The sequence below is a fragment of the Trachurus japonicus genome, chromosome 13 (genome assembly GCF_045865225.1).
Source record: "Trachurus japonicus isolate A0001 chromosome 13, Traja_1.0".
Classification (NCBI taxonomy): Eukaryota; Metazoa; Chordata; class Actinopteri; order Carangiformes; family Carangidae; genus Trachurus; species Trachurus japonicus.
This window is the reverse complement of record NC_140919.1, coordinates 41,894,959-41,914,842: the sequence shown is the minus strand read 5'-3', so window position 1 is coordinate 41,914,842 and position 19,884 is coordinate 41,894,959. Positions and strand designations below refer to the sequence as shown.

At 42.5% G+C, this 19,884-nt stretch overlaps 1 protein-coding gene across 1 annotated transcript in view; it reads right to left on the bottom strand.

Moving 5' to 3' along the window:
• Nucleotides 1-19,493, bottom strand: part of LOC146976681 (nesprin-2) — a 60,387-nt gene extending 40,894 nt beyond the window's left edge. Inside the window, exon 1 of the mRNA XM_085794553.1 lies at nt 19,385-19,493. The gene's annotated coding sequence lies outside the window, so the exon portion shown is untranslated. The remainder of the gene's footprint in view (nt 1-19,384) is intronic.
• Between the last annotated feature and the right edge of the window lie 391 nt (nt 19,494-19,884).

The following is a 19,884-nucleotide window of genomic DNA, read 5'->3' as shown; positions in this document are numbered from 1 at the left end:
TATTTCTACACATGGATTTGTCATCATTTCATTATGTCACCGTCACACACGAGTAGAAGCCCATAGGTGATGATTCAGCAGGATTTCTTTTGTATTTGGTTTTTAGTAAAATCCTACAGACTCTACCTTTAACATTACCATTACAGATAAACAGTTCTCCTCAAAAAACACCCCATTTAAGACTATGTTTTCTAAAAGTAACATTATTTAAAGGGATAGTTCAACATATTTTGGCTAATTGGCCCATTGCCATAATCCCTATGTGCAGGTCACAACTTCTCCACCAGAGCATTTTGGAGTTGTTGGATTGTGTATTTGATGAGTTTGATGAGGGAAACCAAGAAATCCCCTTAGACTCCGTAGCGTCTGAGCAGCTCACAGCTCTGCTCCACCCTTGTAAAAATAGCTTGCACCGACAATTAAAAGGTAACAAACCTACTGCTAGGACTATAGGGATTATGGCAATGGGCCAATTTGCTGAAATGTTGAACTATCCCTTTAACATGTGACCTCTGACCTCTAATGGACACTGTGTCCAGATGGGGTGGAAGCATGATGAGGCCTATGAGGTGGACAGATTGGCCACAGATTGGCTCTGTGTCCACAAAATCTCTATGTTCCTGGAATACCACTTCAGATTTCCTCTGTTATCAGTTCTACATGTTCCACTCCATCTCCATGATGCTCAGATAATCTCAACTTCATCATCGTCATCTTCAGCTCCTGCTGCATACAGAAAGTACAGTCGGCTTCAATGATTAACTATTACTCTTGTAACGGAGGACCGCGACTTAAGTTAAAACTCACTCACCCATGAAAGACGTGCTAATCCTCTTGCCAAGTGGTCACTGACCTCTCGGCGACACAGTTAGCATCGTCGCCCACGGTGCGAGAGAGAGACCGAGGTTCGAAACCCAGGTCACACTCTATATTATTACCACTTTTATCAAAGGCAACTGGACTTCTTTTGGCTCCAGAAGACATTTCACCTCTCATTAGAAAGGCTTCTTAAAAAAGACCAGCCCTCAGGGGTCGTCCCCTCCGGGTTAAATACCTGACACCCTCTTCTCTTCTCCTTGCCTATTCCTACTTTAAGCACCTGATGTCTGTTGTTTGCTCTAATTCCCTCTTTAAAGTTAATTTGTGTGTAATACATCACTGTGTGATCATCCAGAGAAATTATCATTAGTTTTACTGTGTACAAATTAAATCACTCGTTGAATAATTAAAAGAGTTTTACACCTTGTTTCCCCAAATAGAGCTAAATTCCCCCTCTCAGCTCTTTGGCCCATGTTGCTATAAAAATCTTCACTAGTGCAGTTTTAAGGATGGTAAATGTTAAGTTCTTCACATATTAAGATGCAGTTAGTAAGCTACTAACAACACTTCACATCAGGTCTGAGACTTTAGCGGCTTGTCGATGATCCTCAAGCATTCCACTGTTCAGTCAGCATCACTTCAGTTAAAGTCACATTTTAGTCTTTTAGTGTTATTTGTTTTTAGTTAAAATTTAGTCCATGGAAATCAGTTTTAGTTTTAGTCTCATTTTAGTATTTTGATGTAATTTAAAAGTTTTGATATGCTGTAATAGATTTTGCAAAAAGATGTTTGTCATGGTAGTAAAAACACCATTGTAAGCACACACCTTTAACTATGTGTTTAGCCATTTAAACTAAGAATGAACCATATTACTCTTGTAAAATAAAAATAAATGTCTAAGGCTCGTTAAAAAAAAAGTGCAATACATAATCATGTCCTTCACAGGTTCTTGCTTATTTTACAACTAACTAACCAACTCACTCCCTGGTACTCCTCCACTCAGGCAGGCTCTGCGACACGCTGTATCAATCCACCTCTTCCACACCACTCATCCAAACAGCTGATAGGCGGAGTGATATAGCGCGTCGCAGAGTCTGCCTGTGTGGAAGTACCGAGGAGTACTGAGTGAGTTAGTTAGTTCCATTGTAAATTTTTACTTTACATCATACTCTTGAACTGATGTGTTATTTTGAGACAGGACTTCTCCTAGGCAGTGAAAATACACTGATTAATCGTCATTGACAACAGCGTAGTGCCTGTGTCTCGGTGCTTCTTAAATTTACGTTCTAGGGGAGGATTTTGTTTGGGGTCACAGCTTTCATTTCAGCTTGTTCAGCATGTTTTTATTGTTTTCTTTCTATGGATAGATAGATTTTATGATTTTGTCATTGTCACAACTGTTCTGGCTGCTGCACCTGACAACGCCAACAGGACTGATGTTTGTCTTGGATCACTCCATCCCTACTGGGGGCTCAAGGGCTGAAGAGTTAGTCACATGACAAAGGGCCAAAATCTTGCTTCATAAGGTCACCATGACCTTGACCTCTGGCCACCCAAATCCAGGTCAACGTGTGTGCCAAGTCACTGAGATGTGAGACAGTAGAGTCCAGGAGAAGGGGACAGACGTAAGGACAGAAAACCTGGAAGCGACACGCCTGCTGGCTGTCGCTGGCACCGAGGCAGAACAACACAGACCGACAATCACAAGCTGTTGTTGTGTTGAACAGCAGAGTCTGTGTGGTTTGCTACATTGTTAAAGAGAAAGAAAACCCTTCTCAGGGCCGGAGGTGACCACCACCAGGCTGAAGCTGCTGCTGCTGCTGCTGCACACAAACTACTACCTGTTCACTGTAACCTGGGTGTTGGTTAGAGCTCTGGACGTCCCTCTGACCTTGTGGGGACACACTTCCTCTGAAACTGATACAACACCACCCAAATGTGCAGCAGAGCACTCACATCCATGTGTGTGTGTGTGTGTGTGTGTGTGTGTGTGTGTGTGTGTGTGTGTGCTGGCAGTGACATGAGGCCGGCTGCTCCTGTCAAACACTCTCCTCCTCCTTCCGGCCCCCCCCCCCCCCCCCTCTGACAGACAGACTGTGTTTCCTCAGGACCCAACCACCTGCACCAACTGAGGTCACACAGCCACAGACGACGACAACACACACCCTGCAACTTCTCTGAAAACGTTCATTTTGCCAAAACTAACTGGCCTTTGGCCTCATTATTAAACGCTGGCGTGCTGACCTACACACACTGGTGGTGTGAACAGTGAACTGTTGACTGGTGCTGACAGCAGCTCTGTCCTCAGCGCTCTTTTGAAGTGCACTGACAGTGAAGTGTGGTGAACAAGAGGAAAACATCCTTTGTGTAATATTGTAATCACAATATTGAACAGTGTTATTGCACACCACAAAGAAATATCATGGCTTGGTTGACCATATTAGACAGACTTGGTTGTCTTATGAATACAAATTACTTCATTCCCAAGGGGAAATTCATTTGTCTGTCAGCTCATCTACCATTTGCAGAAGAATCAAAAAGCCCGATGGTTGTAGGTGTAACAGGGGTTATGCAATGTATAATCACACAAAACTGTAATACCGTACTTTCCGGACTATTGAGCGCACCTGAATATAAGCTGCACCACCTAAATTTTAAAAGAAAATACATTTTGTACATACATAGGCCGCACTTGAATATAAGCTGCAGGTTTTCATGTTGTAACATGAGAAATTTACACAGAAAGACAGTAGGGAACTGTGCAAGTCCGCTCGCTTTTCCACTGTTTTGGTTCCGCTCCTCTCGCCCATGTGCATTTGTTTACAACAAAGCCGGCGAAAAATGAATAAATGGAGCGGTGGATAACGTTACATAACATATACCATGTTACGGTGTGTGTGTTTGTGTAGTCTTAACTGTCATGAACAAAAGATTACGGGTTACGGAGCGCGTCGGTGTGCGGTGTGCAGAGACGAGGCAGGGAAAAAAGTAGCAGCTCATAGTCTGGGAAGTACAGTAATTTGAGTTACCTGACGGATATTCCTCCTCAGGCGGAGCTTTTGTTTGTCCTGTGTGCCCCTGCATTCTTTCTGAGATAACCCTATGTTTTCCTATCCACCTTTTTCCGAACATCAAAAACGTAAGCCGGTTTTGCTCTTCCGGTGGAATTTTATGTTTACGTTTCCATGGTTTTGGTAGTCGCGGTAAATGCATGGATTTTTTTTCTTTTTTTCAATGAAAATCTGTAAAACGCATGGATCATCACACCAGCTTTTAACAGTGGATATCACACAAATTGACATTCGTGTTAAAAGGCAGCGTTAATAGATCCATGCGTTTACCGCAACTATGACAAAAAAAAATTCCACCGGAAATACAAAACCGGCGTCCGGTTTTGACCATAGAAGACGTTCGGAAACTTGTGGATAAAATGGCCGTGTCCCACTGGAACTCTCTCTTGTCTTCTACTCTGTGGGAGAGGTGAGTGTTTTATTTTGCTGCGGGTTCTTTGACGTATTATTTCGGCCTTCATTTAATGTTTTTGCATGATATTCATGTTATGTTCATTCTTGTAGGGGCTCGGGTGGTGTCCGGGAGGATATGTTGTTTATTGTTTTTCCTGTTTTTTTCTCCGTCAGGTAGTTTCCGTGTTGTACATTAAGCTAGCTCTCAGCCTGTAGCTCTCTCTTTTCTTCTAGCCTACTCTGTGGGAGAGGGGCTCGGGTGTTATTTATTGTTTTTTTATCATCTCCATCAGAAAATAAAGACGTTTGAGATGAGAGCACGGTTAGGTGGTTCACTTCTTGACAACACAACGCAGAGGTTACACCGGTTACACAGGTATGAAGGATCTTCTATTTTCTCCATCCACCACCACTGTTTTCTTGGTCCATCAAGGTGTTACAGTAGCCTATGAAGTGGATGACCTGAGATGTTCAGAATGGCCTCCACCATCTTCTTCAGTGGTCATCTCTCCACCACATCCCCCAGGCAATATTTTTTTTCATAGGATAGGTCTGGGACAGTCCCGCCTTCCCCGCCTCTGATTGGCTAGATGAGCTCTCCTCCGATTGGTTATTTGATTTGGCCGTGGAACGTCACTTCACAACAGTGGCTACTGCAGTAAAGTAAAATACACACAACTGAAGTTCTTCATGTAATCAGACGTCATGGCGTAGCGGTTTGCATTTTCGCCTGCGGTATGGTGAATCCGAGTTCGATCCCCGCTGTTTTCACATTTTGAAAAATGTAGTTTTTAAATTTATATTCCAAGTTTACATTTTGAGTTTGAGAGAAGTGTAATTGTGCCATTGGTTTGGTTTAGACAATGAAGAAAGGAGTTGGCTAAGTTTAGTAAAAAGACCATGTAGAGGCTAGACAGGCCAGATAAGTAGAGAGAGTCCAGGTAGATCTAGGCACTTATCACACTTTGCCTTTTCACAGCCGTTTCACAGCCAAAACAAACAACCAATCAGGCGAGAGCCCTTCTAGACAATCAGAGTTGAAAATGGAGCCCATCTAGCCAATCAGAGGCAGGAAAGGCGGGACTTTCCCGGACCTATCCTACGAAAAATTAAAAGTGCCTCAGAATGTTTAGTCTGTATCCTAGCAACGGCTTCATGGAGAACTTCACATGAACTTCAGCAGCAGCCGTTGGTGGAGTCTTCACCAATATCTCCAGCTCATCACTCTAGTCAGGCAGAGACTTGACCATGATGACTGACAGCAGAAAGGACTTACACCTTCATTTTACACCTTCATTTCCAAGCCTTTAGCCTTTACGCCAACAGTACGGCAACCATTAGAGCAGCTCTTCATCTCAGATGGAACAGGGTGGCCTGAGCCTCCTCCAGGTCTGCTCCATTTTCAATGAAAGAAGCTACTGCAGTTGGAGCGCATGTAGAAGAAGGGTTATGATAATAACATGGTTAACATCTATTGGTCAAGAGCAAAAAACAACACTAACCACAGTACTACTTTCCCATTGGTATCGACCATCCTCCTCCTGACATGGACTTTGTCTTTTTATTTTACATAATGACACTTTTCCTTTTGCTCCTCTCATAATTACTACAACCACTGGGTGTAACTTAAGCCTGCCACACACATAAAGATAATCGGGCTGATTTTGCCCCGATTTTCCCCCTTCCGACCACGGACAGACACTGCCCGATTATCTTAAGGTCTTAAGATTATCTTATAAGATTCTCTTGTAGTGTGTGGTGTGTTAAGAGTCAAAATTCCCCCGACAATCGGCTCGGAAAACGTTCGGCGCCGATAATCGTAAGTATTAAACATGTTCAATATTTACGATTATCGGGGCCGACTTCGGTGGCCGTTTCAATCAAAAGTCATCTTGTGTGTGGAGAGCCGGTGTTGTGCGGAGAAGTGCCTGCTTGCTGAGCTCTGCATGCTGCTGCTCGCGGCAACAAGCCACTTCTCCACACAGCACCGGCAACCTCACAGAGAGCCACGGTGCAGCCCTGGTGTTACATGAGGTTCACACAGACATTCACGCATACACAGGAGGTTTCCTGATAGCCGATAGCAAAGACAGTAGCGCTCGTAGCCAGCAACAGCCAGCAATACAGCAGCCATGTTTAAACGATCATGTGACCGCCGCTCACAGCTCATCATGTGACAGCGCACGGCTCCCTATTGGACAGCCGCTTGACTGCTCGGTGTCCGGAGCCACAGACACACAGACACACACAGATGGGATCGTTGTAAAGGCTGAAGTGTCCCGCTTTCATTAAAAAAAAATTACGTCGCTCTCATTGTCCATTCTGGAAATAGACCCGAAAGAGTAGCTACAACGACACCCCTGGTATCGCTGCTGATGCCGGATTGTTTTCTGACCAGAGGGTCAAGATTCTGAAAAATCTTAATGTGTGTGGTGTGTTGTGTTTGGAATATCACAGCACACCACACACAATACGATCAAAACTGTTCAATCACAGATTTTTTATCTTCATGTGTGGGGTCTCTCACAGATAATAAATCGGTTGAGATTTATAAAATCTTTATGTGTGTGGCAGGCTTTAGTAACAAAATTTAACTCTGGGTCATAATAAGCTGCTGCACAGACAATCTGTGGTTCTTAAACAGGCAACCAGTTGCATTTGAGAACAATGATGTCTTTTAAATCCAAGCAATGAAAGCAAATTTTGTGCACTTGGGTAAAATTTTGAGTGAAAAAACAAAACAAAACAATCATACATCCATGTTTCTTTTTGTGACTGATGGACAATGTGTTATCTGAAAAGAAAACATTTATTTGCTGCTGTAGAAAAATCTCTGGAGAAATTATTTAAGCATAAGTTTGGTTTTTCTTTGACAGATCTCCACTCTTTGTCCCCCCTCCTCCTCCTTCTCCTCCGCCTTGTCCTCTCTGCCCCCAGAGTCACTCTATTGTCTTCCATGGACAAAAGGAGGCCAGTGGGAACAAACAGCCTTTCTGTCTTCCACAGAAAAAAGAAAATCAGACAGAGGGAGGGGTCGGGGGTTAGGGCGGGTATATCGAGGGGGGTGAAAGCCACTCAATCTCAAATATCTAATTTGAAAAGGGAAATGGTGAGAATGTCTTGGGGTGGATATAGAAATCACCCTGAAAATAACTAAACTTCCCCACGATGGCTTCATACTGGCATACTTCAAGTCCATGTGCTATACTGCAGCCCACTGCTTCCTATGTAAATACATGTGTGTGTGTCTGTGGGTATTTATGTTTTATATGTCATGTGTTTCAATCACGTATTGCGAGCCAAAATAGTGGAAACCCTGGATTAGCGACTGTGCCCGCTTTGGCTCACTGTTTGAGTTTTCCTCCATGTTGCTTCCATGTAATGGACTGGACGGGGCGGTGTCACATGACTACACAGCCAGTGTGTTCATCGGGATGGTTCATCAGTAGAGAGGGAATTAAAGGGGGGGAACCGAAATAACTGACACAGGCAGGATTACGTCAGTTAGAGTCTCTCCTAATCTTGTGCTTTAGGATAAAAGGCCTACCTTAGTCACTGACTTTCAGTTAAACACTGAAATCCTAATCACGTCCTGCTGCTATATACTTTATAGAGTGGATGATGAAAAGGTGGATTAATGAAAACGTCTGAACATTTTTGCTGACACATTCAACATTTTGTGAGTTTTTCCAATGGCATTTTTTGATGGAGATGAGAACTTTACAGGCCAGCTTCGGAGTCAGCTGAGGCCAAGTTCACACATACATGGGTACTTTTTCCCTCCTTTGTTTACTTCAAAAAAATTCACAACCACATCAGCATGTTTAAAAAACAAATCTCTGTCCACAGTGTAAATACAAAAATATGATAAAAACACATTGACCATGGTAGTGAAGCAGAAGTACTTCTGTTCTGATCTTTGTTTACTACCGGTCATTCTTTCTCTGCTATGGACCTGATATTTTCTTCCTCAGAAGAGTTCCTGACCGGCGATGGTCACTACAGTTCTCAATGCAATCAGCATGTAAACAGAAGAGCTAGCGGCGCAGAATCTGACGTCACAAGCAAACCAACATGACGTATACACATGACGTGGCAACTAAAGACTCAGTTTTCCTTCTCGACACGTAAACACAAAAACAGCGTTTTCCAAGTCTACTGCCCAGCAGGGGTTTTCTAAAAAATATCAGTTTTTAAAGGAGACATATTTATTTTATAAATATGTTCACAACATATTTTCACAACTTAAAATAGATCCCAGATGTCTTAAAGACATGTCTGTGACATAGTGTGGTCAAAATACGCCAAGGATCAAACTTCATTTTTAAAAATATTTTTTGGCGTTTTTGCCTTTATTCGACAGCACACAGTGAGACAGACAGGAAAGGGGGAGGCAGAGAGAGGGGGAATGACATGCAAGAAAGGTATGCCCGATGCGGGATTCGAACCGGAGACGCCTGCGTTGAGGACTGTAGCCTCTACATGGGGCGGCCGCCTTGACCACTGCGCCACACACCACCCCCCAAGGATCAAACATTACAGCACTCTCGACCAAGAACGGAGGGTTTTAGTGCCTGTCCCTTTAAAGCCAAATGAGCCACTGCTCACCAGTACAGGTACTCACAGGTAGGGGTGGTATTATGGAAATTCAGAAACTAATAACATCACTGGAAGACAACTGAGGGAACAGCTCATAAACCACATGGATTTCGAACTAGGGAGCCTAAACATTACAGATGTATTTTTGTCAGTTCTCACATTTTGGAGGCCGGAAGGCAAGACAAACACCCAATTATATGTTACGGAGCTTTCAAAAAGTGATATTTCCATAATATGTCCCCTTTAAGAATTGAAAACGCTGTTCAGCCATGGATGATGGTTTACATGTGGACATGGTCTGAGGATGCCCGGGGTTACAGCATGTGCCACCCTCCTAAACAACAAGTGGGGTTGAACCCTGAAGTCCAGTCCAGGTCCTGTCAGACTGGGTCAAACAGCACCACGTCATCCTGCAGATTTCTCTCCCAACAACACAGCACAGAACTCCTTAACGTCATCTGATTAAATTCACAGAGGTTTGTTCTTAAAAATTAATGAGGCTGTGATGTCAATTTTAAAAAGTCACGTATAACATCTTTAACAGAGCACGTACACCGACTGTTCAGTGAATAAACAGCCTTTATCACATTATAAATCATCATAATTCTATTTGCCCTGAGCAGCTTCTTGGTACAGGCCAGTTAGTTTTTAACTCATTGACTTTATTTGGCATTTAGAACTGAGCTGTTTGATTGTAAAGACACACTGAGGTGTTGTTTCTGTGACCTTAAAACCACCGCTGACATCGTACCTTTTCCTTTACTTTGTAAAAGTGTCTGAATGCCACATTGCTCCAGTTAAAGTACCACAAGAACATAGAAACAGTGGTCTTACCAGGTCCCCAGTTGATTTATAAAAACAAATCAGACAGATATGACGAGCTCAGTGATTATGTCAAATTTGGTTTCAGGCACAATGGGACTTTGAAATTTCTAAAAGGTGTCAGAGGAGCCTTTTCACTGCACAGATCTTAATCTCATGACCCAAATACGTTAACGTTTCTCCAGAGATTTGAATGTTAAACTAACTAAGCTGGAAGTGGCGTCACGAGGCAGCGGAGTGCAGTGAATTATATGCAGTGAAAGGAGAAAGTGTTTGAGTTTAGGATAAGCAGAGAGGATCACAGGCGCCGGAGAGGATGCCAACTTAAAGATAGTGAGAGGAGAGTGAGAAAACACAGCTCTAATGAGACCGTACATCCACTGGCGACACCGACATCAACACTAACAATATTGTTTTTAACCTTCAGGGCCCATCAGCGACATTTTTGTCCTTTTTGGCAACATTTTCATCTTCTTTTGGCTTCCATTCTGTCTATGTTGGTGATAGTGACACAACTTTTTGTAATGAAGTCTTTCTTATAACAAACTGTTGAAGTCAAGTTTTGATTTTTTTTTTTTTTTAACAGGGCAGCAGAACACAGTGAAACTAATTTTGCATTGAATGGGAGTCAATGGGAGGGACATTTTTTAATCTGCCACCACAGAAAAATTAATGATGCTACAAAAGCCAATATTTTGAGGAATCCTTGACCTATCCAAGACTGATTTTTTTTTTTTTTTAAATCCCCAGGCCACTTGACATTTGTTTTTCAGAAAATAGCTACATCAAGGAATCAATTATTTAGTATTTCAAGGGTTAAAATCCTCAGAATTATTGAAAATTTGGTAGTTTTGGACAGAGGAGAAGTGGTTCAAGAGATTTATGCAAAAACAAAACAAAAAAAGCAGAATAAAATATGAATCTGCAAAAATGAAGTGGGCTCTGAAGTTTTGTTAATAATACAACACCTGCAGAACTTTGGGATGATGCTGATGACAATAGACGGCAACTCAAGTTAGAGGACTTGTCCCGTGGCGGTCAGCCTCTTCCCAAGAATCTGAGGCCATGGAGCTCTGTCACTGAAATGAAAGGCCCCAAACCTGCTGCACACCTCCACTGGTGGATGGTTTGGAGTTGAACAACCCCATGGCCTGTCCTTCCATGCCACCCTTAGGTGTGACTAGATGTCTGCAGCTCCCAGTGATTCTCCTACATTACTGCACTCACTACATGCTCAGTCAAATGGCCATTGGTCAAACCATCTAGACCTCATGGTGCGACTGTCTTCTAGAGTGCAGGTGGCTATGAGTGCCATCATGTGCCCTGGTCTCACTTCACCAACCTGACTTTCAACTCTGATTTGAGGAGGAACCATTTAGGGGAGGACAGTATAAACTATTATTATGACTATATTTTCAGTAACAGATAAGTATTTCAAATCAGATTTGACATAAATAGGACATGCAGGAAAGTCTGCCGTTATGACCAATTTATTTAAGTAAAGTAACACTGTTAAAGGTGCTTATTTAAACATTGACAAAAAGTCATCATGTCCAAAATGATTCATACCCCAGTGATACCAAGACAAATAGCCATAGGATGTTTCAACAAACATTCTCTTTATGGGTCTAAAGTGTTTAAAAATTTTTTCAATGTTTCTGGGGGGTGGGGTGGGGGGGTTATACCAGTTGACTTGTTGTGACCTTTCAGTCATTTTCAAGTCAATGGCAAAGACCAGAGAGCTCAGTGAGGACTTAAGAGCACGCTTTGAAAATGCCAAAAAAGGATACAAAACAATTGCCAGACAATATTCAGGTGGAAGTGTCAATGGTGCAAAGTATCATTAAGAAGTATTGAAATATTAACACGGTAAAAACCCGAAAGGACGTGGTCGAAAGTCAGTTGGCTAGTCAGAAAGATCAAGTGAGTTGTTGTCCTGAAGGAACTGAGTGCAAGTGGTTTGGCTATATCAAGGCAGACACTGCAACAAAAATGGTCTCTATGGACGTGGACCAAGAAAGACCCCCCTGCTTCAACCAAAGCATGTTAAAGCTCGTCTGACCTTTGCAAAGTCGCACCTTGAGAAAGACAGAAGCTTCTGGTCATCTGTTTTGTGGTCAGATGGAAAAAAAAATAGAACCTTTGGGCACAGAGATGTGGCTTTCATCTGATGGAAAAAAAAGGGCAAAGCCTACAAGCCAAAGAACACGGCCCCTACTGTGAAATATGGAGGTGGAAGCATCATGCTGTGGGGCTGCTTTTCTGCAAAACAGGCCTGGCAATTTGGTTAAAGTTGAAGGCATCGAGCAGTATATGAAGATTCCTGAAGAAAGCCTAAAGCAGTCAGCAGAGAACCTGGACCAAGGGAGTGCTGGACCTATCAGCAGGACAATGATCCGAAGCATTTACAGCCAGGGTAGTGAAGAAAGGTTTCATGGTTTAGTGTGTATTTACAACTGGCCATGTAACAAGAACCACACAGCCCAGTTTGACCCTTTTGTGGTATAGGGTGACCTGCGTTGGTCTTGTAAGTGGATCTGGATGGCCTTGTTTGAAAAACTAGATGTGGGTCCTCTGGCTTTAGGTAGTCAAGAACTCAACTTCTTTGTGAAACAGATGAATTTAGATGTCTATCACATGCCTTTGTTCTATCTACGTTAAAACTGGCCCCAGACATGTTTGACCATAATGAAACTAAAGGTCCTTTTCAGCTGGTTAAAAAAACATTTGTGAACATTCAGCTTTTGTCAGCAACAGAAAACAATATGCACACACCCAGGTAAAATAGCTTTGGATTAGTCTCAGGTGTTTATCAGCTGCAGCTTTGACAATTAGGGTTGACCAATTATTTTTATTTACATCGTCGTTGTGATGTAAAAATGCATGATAAACACATTGCAAAAGGTTACCTGAAGTGTGATGAGTACGTTTTATTTACAGGCGCAATGCAGTCACACTCACTCCACACTCATACACCTCAGACCTGTAACCTGAGCTACACTGCTTAACGTAACATAACATAACATAACATAACATAACATAACATAACAAAACGTAACGTAACGTAACATTGATCTGCATATTTGTTCTGACACGACTTATCGTGTTAAGTCGACTTATAATGTTTGGAGTTTGTTTATCGCCGCTCTGTTTTTGGTGTATTCGTGTGGCAGTGTTACAGCGCCACCACAGGCCTGGTGTATGTATTACAGCGTATTGATTCATTTTCAGAAAGACACAGGAACTGCATGGTTAATATCAAGTCATATCAAGTCATCACAATATTGATCAGCCGTTTTGCTGACATCATGCAGGCCTAATGGAAATGATGTGAACAAACATTAATGCAAAGTTGCAAATGTGACCGATGTTGTCTGGTTTCGAACCCGGTCACCCGCACCACGGGCGACGATGCTAACCGTTTCGCCAAGAGGTCAATGACCACTTGGCAAGTGGGTTAGCACGTCGTCTTTTATGGGCAAGTGAGTTTAACTTCAGTACCACTAACTGCCACATGCCGTCACTTCTTCTCACTGGTACCTCGTGACTGTGACTATACCCGCGGACCAGCGTTACACGAACATACCGATTTTCATTGCTTTTAGTTCCGCCATGTGTGTCACACACACACTGTAAACACATCTGTCCAGCTCTGTGCTGTTAATCCAGAAACACCAGGAGAAGAGAATCAGCTGAAGCACTGAAATAAGTTTTAAAAACGTACAATGACAGTAGCATCTCTCACTAAGACTGTGATACTTTTAAAGAAGCTCCAACCCTGGGGATGAGATGTGACGGATCAGTTTTACTAATCTGCACAGCACTCTTTTTCTCTACACTGCATCTGTGTGTGTGTGTGTGTGTGTGTGTGTGTGTGTGTGTGTGTGTGTGTGAGAGGATGATGTTGCTCCTTGCATTTGTCTGAACAGATACAGTTTCAAGCTGAAAATCAGTGTTTCTCTAAGAGACACAGGATGTCGGGAGGGAAAGAGAAGCTGGAGGGGATGGAACTGCTTTAATGTCTGTCCGTGTGGTTGGTGGCCATTGCTTAGAAAAGGGAAAAGGGTATTAGTGCTCAATAAAAACGGAACCACTCATCCATCCAGGGAGTTCACTGTGCAACAATATAATAGGCTAACACGCAGCACTGAGGCTGGAGTACTTTTCTTTCTTTTCTTTAGATAAGTGCGATGTGGCCCTGATGGGCTCGGCCCGGCCCTGCAGTGGGAGCAGCTCACCTGACTGTGTGTTCTGTGCAGCAGGTAACAGAATCCATAAAGCTGAAGGAAGCAGGCTGTTTAATGGTGTAATAACATTATGTGTTGTTATGGCCGTCAGAGGGGACATTAGCCTGCAGGTGTTAGCTAGCCCAGACTCAGAGCGGCTTGTTGCCTCAGGGGGGCGGAGCCTCGGGACATAATAAAGGTAATGTGAGTTATAATGAAGCCCGGCGGCCTCAACAACACTAATAAAACACACTAATGCCTTTGAAAACACTTTTATCAACTCTGAACCTGCTCTGCCATGTCCTTCTTCTCCTCTCTGTTGCTGCACACTCAGCTTTTCATCCTTCCTATCACCCCCACACCTGCCTCTATTAACACTTTACTGTTTTTCAAGAAGATCAGGCATTTTTTGGCAATTTACAGACCAAATCTGCCCTACGAAGGTAAAGTCCAGTATCTGTAAAAAATGCCAAACTGAGAAAAACAGCTTTTTGTGTTTTTCATTGTCAGGTTTAAGCATCAAATTATGAATGACTACCAAGTCTATAATTGATTAGATAAACGTGGACTGAATTAAATGTATTTTGTAGTTTGTCTTTCTGACCAATTTTGACTGTTTTCTGGCAGATACTGCACTTTGCCTTGGTATTAGCTACAGATACGGCGCTTTGCCTTGGTTTTACTCCAATGGGAGTACAGTAACAGATACTGCACTTTGCCTTGGTTTCACAGTGCTTTTTTGGATGGACAGCAAAAAAAAAAGCCCAATAACTCTGTAAATTTTAGCAGTACCAATATCAAATTCTACCAGATTGAAGAGAATATGCCACACTTTTGATTGGTCAAAAAAAGTTTTTGAAAAAATGCAGGTACTGCACTTTGCCTTTGTAGGGCAGAAATAATCAATAGATTTTTTCATGCTAAATCAATGAAAATCATTATTTGCAGCCCCACTGTCAAATGTGACATGCCATTCAAGATAATAGTTCACTGTTACCACCGGTCCAGGTGGGAACTGGGTCAAACAGATCTCCTCTCAGGTAACTCTACACATCCACCACAGCTCAAATGACCGTCACACTCCACAGGCTGTAGTGAAGCCAGAGCCATGGCAACGTGACAGGTGACACAGTTAAAAGCTGCAGGTGACCTCACCTGAGCTGAGTGACATCATTTGGGTTCCAGTGACACTATAAACCTCCTGTCAGAGTCCATAAAGGATGTGACCTGTACACATAACCCAGCTTTATGAGGGGCCGCACCGACTGGAAATATGAGGCCTTAAGAAGCCTGTACATTGTAATACTAACTGAAATACTGATGGGATTAAAACCCTGAAGGGCCTCAGGATACTACAGACCTCAAATGGACCAGTTCACATTTCAATATGAATCCCTGGCAAAACAATATGCAATTTTACACTTTACCATTACGAGACACACAGAAACACAGTCTCAAAATGAATAAAGGCACACACAAATTAATAAATGCATTAAAAAAAAGGATTCACAAATGTATTTGGGGATTTATATATATGACTCAAAACACAAAAACATTTGTAATACACACAAAAATATGTCTCAAGTGAGTTTTGAGACTCCCCTGACGTGACTCGATTCATGAATGCCAGCCAATCAGACGTCTCACTTCTTTACAGCCAATCACCTCCCAACGAGGGGTGATCACCCTCTTATTTTTATATGTGGATTCTTTTTTACTTACGGATTGAAACATATTTTGTGTGCATTGAATATTTTGGTGTTCATCTTTGTCCAAATGGCTGCAACTAATAATACTGTATCTCAAGTAACTGCAAAAAAAATATGTTCAGCTCCCACCGTCCACTGTAGTCTCTTTAAATGTTTTGTTTTATTCAAACAATTCACAAATATTTCATCGACAACAGCAGAACATTTGGGAAGCTTCAGTCAGAGTGGTTTTCTGCTAAATCAGCCGAATGACGAGCTCGACTGAGAGTTACAGTGGTTAAATTCACGGTAATGTCAGTTGTACGTAGTTCAAAGCTTTGACTCAAAGCCAAATAGCCACTAGTGGTTGGACAGTGTATAGATATTTGATTTATTAAAACAAACAGAAGGAAATTGCACCACATTTGCACCACTGATGTAAGTCAAAGCCCTGCAATCACAGTGTTTTGTTAAGGATCCACCACAGAACTGGACCTGAGACCCGACATGAACAGAAACTCAAGGACATGTTTGTCTCCTGGGCTCGGGCTCAGGTGTGGCAGGGGATCAGTCTGTTTGTCAGACGCCCAAAACAGGTCTGAGTGTTGTTTCTGCCGTGACTGGGTGGAGAAACTCTTACACCACTGTGACACATTCCTACAGTAATTGTTGCTGCAGTCACAACAGCACGAAGCCTGCAGACACAATCAGGTTCACCCAACAGCACCCGGTGGTGTTGAGATGGAAAACAGAAGACGGTTCAGACCAGTTACATAATACTTTACATACATCTACATGTCCAATGGGACAAAACAATAACAACTGATGGACATTTAAAGGGATAGTTCAACATTTTGGCAAATTGGCCCATTGCCATAATCCATATAATCTTACCTTTAATTGTCGGTGTAAACTGTTTTTAGAACGGCGGAGCAGAGCCGTGAGCTGCTCAGAGCTACACTGCGGAGGCTCATTATGGGATTTCTTGGTTTCCCTCATCAAACTCATCAAATACAAAATCCAACAACTCCAAAACGCTCTGGTGGACAAGTTGTGACCTGCACATTCACCACGCTATGAGATAATAACACAACGTTACCACACAGAGTTGATGCAAAACCGCTGATGCACGTTTCTCGTCTGGGACAGTTTTTCAGCAAGAAGACTCTGCATTTCCCTCGAAAACAACTCTGTGTGGTAACGTTGTGTTATTATCTCATAGCGTGGTGAATGTGCAGGTCACAACTTGTCCACCAAAGCGTTTTGGAGTTGTTGGATTGTGTATTTGATGAGTTTGACGAGGGAAACCAAGAAAACCCATTAGCCTCCGTAGCGTAGCTCTGAGCAGCTTGCGGCTCTGCTCCGCCGTTCTAAAAACAGCTTGCACCGACCATTAAAAGTAATGAACCTACTCCTAAACCTACAGTATAGGAATTATGGCAATGGGCCAATTTGCCAAAATGTTGAATTATCCCTTTAAAGCCCATCAGTCATATTTTAGCTTGACTTCTTTGGGCAACAAATTAGATGGATTTTTATTTGTAGTCCATTGAAGTCCAGTTGCCTTCGATTCAATTTGTTGCCCAGAGATAACGATGACCTGGACGAATGAGAATATTCATTTTGCTTGACTTCCATTTCAAAACTCAAAGACACCTTGCCCCCAGGCAAACTGGTCATCAGAAGCACCAGACAGTAAAAAACAGAAAAGCAAGTCTCACAATGTGTAGTTCACTGACAGGAGAGAGTTTAGAGACCGCAGACCAAAATCAAAATGTTTCTTTTTATTTATTTTTTTCCAACTAAAATGTCAACTGCTTTGTGTAATTTACATGTCTATCTGAAGTCTGAGTTTTCCTCCATCTAAGCCACAGTCCAAGCCGCCCTGGTGCAGATAAGGGGAATCATTTCCATAATGTGCATTCCCAAATACAGGGAAGAGAAGTATCACACTAGGTCTATAGGAGTGTATCGCCTTGTTAAAAACAAAGCTCGTCTCAGCTCCGTTCTCCAGAGCAGCTGGACACCCAACATCCCAAGATCACAGGGGCACTACCAGCTAACGTGGTAACAGCCATGTATAAAGTCAGATTACAGATCAATACTCTGCAATTTTGTTTGTTTTTTTGTTTTCACTTCCTGTTTGTGTTGTGTGCGGATTTCCATCTCCATGATCCATTTTTCTTTTGTCCTGTTACCTGTAGGACCTTCTGACTGATTGATGACTTGTTGCTTGTGCCAGCGGGTGAAACTAATCTTGACAAAGTAATGATTTAACCATCAGAAGTCCATTGCGTTATATTTAAAACTGTTCCAAATGCGCTGTGCATTTAACTTCCTGTGTCTGACCGGAGACGAACCGCTGTGGAAATGCTCTGATCTGAGGACGAATTTCATCCGGTGTGCAACAGAGATAGAATATGTGGATATGTATGGAAACGTGACAGTGATAGTTGATTTTAATCACTGTGAAATGCACTGTAGCACTTCTGAGATGTGAAATTGCATAACTTTAATTATCAAAATAATTCAGCTTTGTTTAAAAAAAAATTGTATTAATGTTTTTAATATCGGTTACTAATTTATATCTTATATACTTAATTATATTGCTGTGGGTCACACCAAATTCTCCTCTGTGTTTCTATCATTCCTGCTCTTGCTAGTGGAGATTGTCCTGGAGTGATCATTTGTAGGGAGAGACTGTAGACACACACATGGATAAAATCAGTGGCTATTATTAATTGACATAATTTACAATGACTCAAATCTGATTTAAAAAAAGAAAAATTCAAGAAACTTAAGGAAACAGCACAGTGTGGGTGAAGCAGCCTGACCCTGGACACACATCTCAACACTGTCAGTTCACCCTCAGAGGAAGAGCAGGGAACCTCACTGTCATCAGACAGAGAAGAGATGCTTGATACCCCTCACAGTAACCATGGAGACAGGAAGAAACACGAACACTAAAGGCACACAAGGCCAACCCTACACACCTCTGCTCTGTGAACTCATATCCTGAGGGCACATACACATACAGTAGGACACCGGATAGGCCGATACTGAAGACAGCCCTGTGTCAGTGAATGACTCTCTCTCTCACACACACAGACACACACAAGTCTATCTTTATGAGGATATTCACAAACATGCCAGTCACCCTGCTTAAGAAAATCATAACTTCATAATCCTAAAACTACACTGCTCAAAAAAATAAAGGGAACACTTAAACAACACATTGTAACTCCAAGTATATCACACCGGTGTGAAATCAACCTGGGATGATCATTTTGATTTACGATGATCATTTTTATGTTATTTTGTTCTCAACACACTCTACCTATTGAATAACTGCAATATTTCATTAATTGAGATCTAAGATGTGTTGTTTAAGTGTTCCCTTTATTTTTTTGAGCAGTGTATTTACAAGTGAGGACCTGCCAACATGTTCTATACTCACACTGGTCCTCATTCACACACAAACACAAATACACAGCAGACATGTTACAAAAAACCGGTTCCTGAAGTGCACACAGTGTAAATGACCACCCTCAGTGTCACATTATCAACATGTTTCCTCAACAACAACATGTTTCCTCAACAACAACATGCTTGAGAGCGGTTTGGCTGGAAGTGACAATTTCAGCTGTTTTCAAAGACACAACAGCGTCGACAGGTCAAACACACAACAAACACCCACAACACCGAGCCTTGTCCGTCTGCACAGCGGCGGTGGACGCGACTACAGCCTGAATGAGGACTGACTTACCCGCCGGTGGGTGAACTCATCCCGGGCTGCAGCGGGGAAACAAACGAACACCTCCGACCAGGTGAGAGAAGCAGTTCAAACACTCCGCGTGCACTTCCGGTGTCTCTCACGAGCTGAGATATGTGTGTATAATAAAACCGTGACCTGCAGCAGGAGAAGCAGACAGGGAAGAGCAGGTAACACGAGCCTGTAGCTACTGTACCTGCTGCAGGTAAACCAGAGGCCACGCCCCCTCCGAGCCGCAAACACACCGGCAGCTGCGCAGCTGCTCCACGCTCCAGTGATCTGTGTCTTTATCAGCGTCCCACTGCAGTTCACCGAGTCTAATACAGTGAAATCAGCCTTTACTTTACTTAGTCATTCTATGCTTTTTAGGCTATTATTATTATTTAACCCTAACGATCACTCAAACTGTAGATGCTTGAGTCCATGGGCATGGGTGAAGGACTAGAGGGAAAGGTGATGTCAGAAAGTGAAAGCAGCCCTAATAAACCTCAAGT